At 38.5% G+C, this 6,004-nt stretch overlaps 1 long non-coding RNA gene across 1 annotated transcript; it reads left to right on the top strand.

The window, feature by feature from the left end:
• Positions 1-1,965: 1,965 nt before the first annotated feature.
• On the top strand, positions 1,966-5,808 carry LOC145417349 (uncharacterized). Its single transcript, XR_013900495.1, has 2 exons — positions 1,966-3,155; positions 3,189-5,808. It is a non-coding gene; the product is annotated as an uncharacterized LOC145417349 (long non-coding RNA).
• Positions 5,809-6,004: the final 196 nt, after the last annotated feature.

Raw genomic sequence — 6,004 nt, 5'->3', positions numbered from 1 at the left:
TGGGCAGAAAAACCTGGAACCCTTGTGGATTGGTATAAAGCACTTCTTTCAGGGTCACTGTGATGCTTATGATGTTTCTTTTCTGACCTGGTAGAACCCTAACCACTTCCAGCTCAGTTGATGGCCAAGGTATAGTTCATATACTGTATTCTAACCTGGCAAAGATCCCCAACCACTTTCAGCTCAGTCTGAAATCGGATAGGAGGGTCGATTTACTAGTAACCGAGGGGACTGAAAACATTGACTCAATAAATTTCATGTTGCCATAACTTTGTATTCAGGTTGTGGGAATGGCCAAGTCAGCCATTTAAAATGATGATTACCGTGTGTGGTATGGATCCAGTACCTCTTGCAAAGTTACAGTTAGCACTGGGCTCTCCTAGTTGATCATATATCTAGTGAAGTTATTAACATGATACAGAAGGATTATATTTGATTGGTTAAGTAAGTTACACATTTTTCATTGATGGATGTTATTTTACTGCACTTAGAACATGCACTTCTTTATCTCAGGCTTGTATGACTTAAATGGCTGAGTAAAATCAGGAATTAGGGGTAATAGAAGATTTAGATTCATTCTTACCATGAGAGGGTTAATGGTGACAGTATTAACTCTGTTAGGCTTCCTTGGCTTATTCACATCTGAGTTATAATTAAAGGCGGGTCCTGCTATATGAGCATCTGCTGTATGAGAGTGGGCAATTGAGACCCAAATTCATTGATGTGAGCAGGGTTAGTTAACATACACTATTTTTCTCATAACTTGTGAGCTCCATTATACAAGCTTTTGTGATCCTTTTTTTTTACTTTGTTTATGAGCTTCTGCTATCTGAGCAGCCCTTATTGGGTGCATGTACTGAGGTGCTGCCATCTGGTGTCATTCTTCTGAATCTCGCGGAGAAAAATGTGGATTTAAGCCGTAATTTTTTTTCTCCTTATATGAACAGCATTATCTGAATCAGCAATTTTTTTTAAAGCCTGTGTGGTTAATGCCATGTATATGTATCTGATATTTTAAGAAGAAAAAATGAAAACAATATTTGTGCCCAAATGCAATCTGATGTTTAATAATATTTTCTCGTATGATAAATTAATGTAAGTTAATAATTGATTAATGATTAAAAAAGTGTTTCAGGCAAATATTGAACTGGTTGATAAACTTTTATTCTTGCTGCTAGAGGCCCATACCACAGTGTAGAGACTTAAACAATGTGCTCATGTGCAGCTTGACTTCTACTTTCCATTTTGTCTGAGTCACCTGGGTGACTCAGTCACCACCAACACTGTCATTGCCAGTACCACCTTATATCAATTCTATATCTCATGAGAGAGAGAGAGAGAGAGAGGTGACTCCACTCTTGTTTCACCATGTTGAAATCCCAGAGGAATCTCTCTCTCTCTCTCTCTTTCTCTCTCTCTCTACCTTAAACTGGTACCATCATTTCATTTTTCTCTATCGGAATTTTAAGGGTGCGTATTAATTTAAAGTGATCAAAAGAATTACTTTCGTACATGTAGGTCGGTTGCAATATTTTGTTCCACTGACTGATTGTTTCGTAATATCTAACCACTTCACGCAAAGTACAGTGAGTGTCACCACATCACCATGAAATTGTTATGCTAAATGAAAATATAGTCGTGATGCAAGGATAATGCTTTAGAGTTGTTTCAATGAACTGGGTTCACAGACATTCATTTAGCCTGTCACAAACACCCTGTAGTATCTTGGTGATAATACTTTATGTAGAGACTAGACAATCCTGTTGATATGTTACATGACCATTTGATGTTCATAACTGACAGTAAATTCCCTGAAAATTAATCATATTAGTCGATTAAATTTCACTGTAAAACTGTTCACTCACTACGTACTCCCTTGTTGTTTTGCAGGCAGATTTTGATCCCGGACTGCTCTAGGCTGTTGTAGCGTTTTTTTTTTTTTTTTTTTTTTTTTCCTAAGCAGGTAGCTTTGCAGATCTCTTGCATATTGTTCCAAACTGAAAAAGCTTTCATGGGCATGGCTGTGGGAAGCAACCTTGTCCCTCTGTTCACACAAATGTATCCACATTAGTATAATTAATTTTATCATTTGGCATATGAAACCGTCTCAGATTTTGACCTTGGGATGTCTTCGCAAAACACCCATACACACCACAGTGAAAAGTACAATAACATCATAAAATGTATAAAATAAAGCAGGCTATACGTCGCACTGGCTGCTCAAAACACACTGTTGTCCTGCGAGTGGTGCTCATGTGACATCGGGTCAAGGCGACCAATTATAGATGACCTGTGCAAAACCTACCTTATTTTGGTCCAGAGATAAGCACACTGAGTCTCTGCACTGTGACCCATACAGTATGATTTCCTGAGCCAAACATGTTGCCCTCTACTCAGCCCCTGTTCCACACCATATCTCCCATAGCCTCCAACTATTGTATGTCGAGCAAGACAGCATGGCCACAGGGATGTCGATTGTTTGAAGTGATTGAGACTGCTTTCACTGTTCACAAAAAAATTTGAAATACTGTCATGTTTATTTGAACCTAGAAATTTGGATATGTTTATATAAAGCTACAGAATGTGGTGAAAATTTTTGGCGTATTAGATAGAGCCAGGATTCCGGGGGCTTGAATGGTGAGTGAATGGAAGTGTGGCCCATTGAATTGGGCAAACTTAAGCTTCTGGACATTGCTCCCTCTCACTCTGCCCAAGGGTGGTAAAGGAGGTCTGGATGGTGATGATGATGATGATGATGATAAATTTCTATTAAACACGCAAGTCATGTCTATTTTATATTCCTCTGCATTAAGATCCTCTAATCAATCACAGGACTGCACAGTGCAGGACAGCTTGGTAAGCCATGTTTTTCTGCCAAAGCAACTTTATTATAATGGTATGGACTGCACATAATATGTACTTATATTTACAGCAATATAATGATTAACAGGAGAATAGTTTTTCCTGGTTGCAGAGAGTATTATACCAAAATATTGGTACTTACCCACCCCCTGACCTGCATTTTGCTCCTCTCAGCGAGATTCAGAGGAATGCCACCAAATGGGAGCACCTTCAGTACATGTGCCCATTAGCATATCCCACTTGTATAAGAGGACCTGCCTGTATCTGGTATTAGCTGGATTAGCATACAGCTTGTATCCAGTATTAGCTGGATTAGCATACAAGAGTTTTCTGACCATGATAGGATTAATGATGCCCATTAACTCCGTCTCCTATGAGTCCTCACGCTGTTGAAATAATATGCCTGGCATAAGCTGCAGTAGAATACATGTACTAGAATTGTACTGATCATGAGGAGATTAATAGTGATAGCATTAACTCTCTCTGGCACTTGCGACTTGCTAAGCTGAATAAAATCTGGCATTATTTGAAATAAAATACTTGAGTTATTCCAATCATGAGAGGGTTAATGGTGACATTTTATTTCTCTTTCTCCCATGACTCACTCTCAGCCAAATAAAAATTTCTGGCAACAGTTGCAATACACCACTATAGTTGTTTAGACCAATGGAAGATTGATGATGATGGTATTCTCTCTTACGCTGTCAGCAAGATAAATAATCTGGCATTAGCTTGAATAGAGTTGTTCCTACCTTGAGGGGGTTGATAACAGTACTGTACAGTAGACCCTCAAGTTGTGCAGCTGATGTATGCAGGATTTTTACCTTTCAAATCAAAATGCTCAGATTGCATCATTGAAATCCCTTGTTATTTGGCTGGTTGGTGTGGTGAAGTCCCAAAATATTCCTAAAGTCCCCCTTTTGGCTCCCTTTACCCTCATCTGATCATACCTGATGTTCGTTGTAGCACATATACAACCTCTAGGAACATCGTTGGGTATAAAGAGTTCATTAGAGTGTTCAAAACAGCGGTAAACAAGTGGGGATCTCTTACCGTGACGGGATGGAGCGATGTTTGGGTGTCGGGGAAGAGAGTATCTTTTCTCAGGCATGCCTGACTTGGTTGAATGTAATATCCAGCATTAGACGGAACACAGGATTATGGCATATGGCTATAAGATAGATAGATAGATAGATGGAAGAGACTACTAGAGCTGTCATGACCATGGGAGGGGTAAGTGTGTTGTGTAGGGTTTGTACATTTCGCTCTGGCTCCTGAGAAGTCCTCCACTTTGGTCCTACGTTTTTCAGAATTAGGTGTCTCGTTATATGAACTGTTTAATTCTGTGATAAACCATTATTTTATTGCTGTAAATACCAAATTTGTCAAGTTTGGCCTTTGGAGTCAACTGTGTGAGGCAGATTGCTTTAGTTTATCTATATATTTATTTTGATGCATGTAAGCATTTCACTTGCAAGGAAATAACTACTTTATAGGATTGCAAAGTTTATCATACTTCTTGCAGTGAAATGCATGAAGCTTGTCAGTTTCACAGGTAAAAGACTCCCAAATCCCACGGTAGACTGGACATGCTTCGTGGTACAACATTGTTGAAATTTATTGGTACATTATTACATAAGCTTTCTGGATTTTCATTTTATATTTACTTGGCATTTTCTTATACAGTACTTGTGCTTTTGCTGAATTTGTAATACCAAATTTGTAATGATTCCATTCGAGTAACATTTATGTGCTTTATTATTTAATTAAAAGTTTTTCTCATGTAATATACTGTATTTGAGCTGCAGAGCCCCTGGTAATGGTGGGGCACACTTTGTGATCTGAGCTAGTGGCATTCTAGGAAGCTGAGGAGGCTTTGAGCACCTCTTTCTCACCCATTTATTTTTTGGTAGGGTACATTGCTATTTACTTATATGTTATTTTTGTAAACCATTCATATATTGAAAGGAGTAAATAGCATACATAAGATTTGTGAGGTGCAGTACGCACAGTGTCACTAAAGAAGACACGTCAAAATTGCTTAAACCAACAAGGATATGAGCCATGTTCTTGAGGGCTCAGGAGGCATTCAAGCCCCTCTTCCATAATGACTTATTTTGCAAACTGCATTGTATTATTCTCATATGTTGTTCATATATTTTTAACTGCACTTTACTATTCTCTTGTATGTTTTCTTGATGCTGGCAAGATAGGTGCTGGAGAAAGCACTGATGTAACTGGGTGGTGGAGCTGCCCATTTATACAAATTTCCCTCAACTCCCTATTTCCCTGAAAGGAGGATGGTGGTCTGCTGAAGAAGGGCATATTCAGCCTGCAGTCCACTGGGTTCATATTTGTATGAGCCTGGGGTTGCAACTACTACTATTACCAAGATCACCAGGAATATTAAACCCTCATATACAGAAGTAAACTGGTAAGGAAGTGATGCCAGGGAGCCTCCTAGGCCCATGAAGAATACAGCCCCTTGTGGCTACGCCTGCACTGTTGACCCACCTGTCTAATTTGACCCCGGCTTCGTGACCTGAACTCTGATGCACTGTTGTTGTTATTATTATTATTATTATTATTTCTTTCAAGTTTAGTGCTTTTCATATGAGAATAGGTTCAGAGGTAGCTTTATTTTGTCCCTTTGCACCTGATGTTCTCTAGCCCTTTCACCGATCCTTTAAGGGTAGCCAGAATTAAAACTTGCAGATCTCCATCTTCAGTCATGCAGTTTTTGTATTCAGACTTTATTTTCCTACTTCAACTAAAGATGATCCACTCTTGAATAATTTCTCAGCTCTTCACTTTGCATATTGTTTCCTCGTATGTAAAAGTGATAGAAGAGGTCTTAAGGTTTATTTGTGCATCTTTGATAAGGTCTACAGGCATCTTAAAATTGTGTTTTTCCCAGGCCTTATTTTACAGTGACATGGAAAAGACCTTTGATGTTAAAGATACGATTTGTTATGAACTTCGGAAGGTACTGCTGTTTCTTATAAAATGTGAAAATGTCAAAAAATTTAGTTCTAGATATCCTTTTGTAATAAACTTAGGTGTTATGAACCAAATGATTGTATCAGTTCCTTATGAGGCAGTTTGGTGTTGGATTCATATCCAACACATTTAAAATGGTATT

This window comes from Coenobita brevimanus, chromosome 110, assembly GCF_032717465.1.
Source record: "Coenobita brevimanus isolate Jiangsu-jjx chromosome 110, ASM3271746v2, whole genome shotgun sequence".
NCBI lineage: Eukaryota > Metazoa > Arthropoda > Malacostraca > Decapoda > Coenobitidae > Coenobita > Coenobita brevimanus.
Note: the sequence above shows the minus strand (reverse complement) of the source record. Positions and strands in the feature narration are given on the sequence as shown.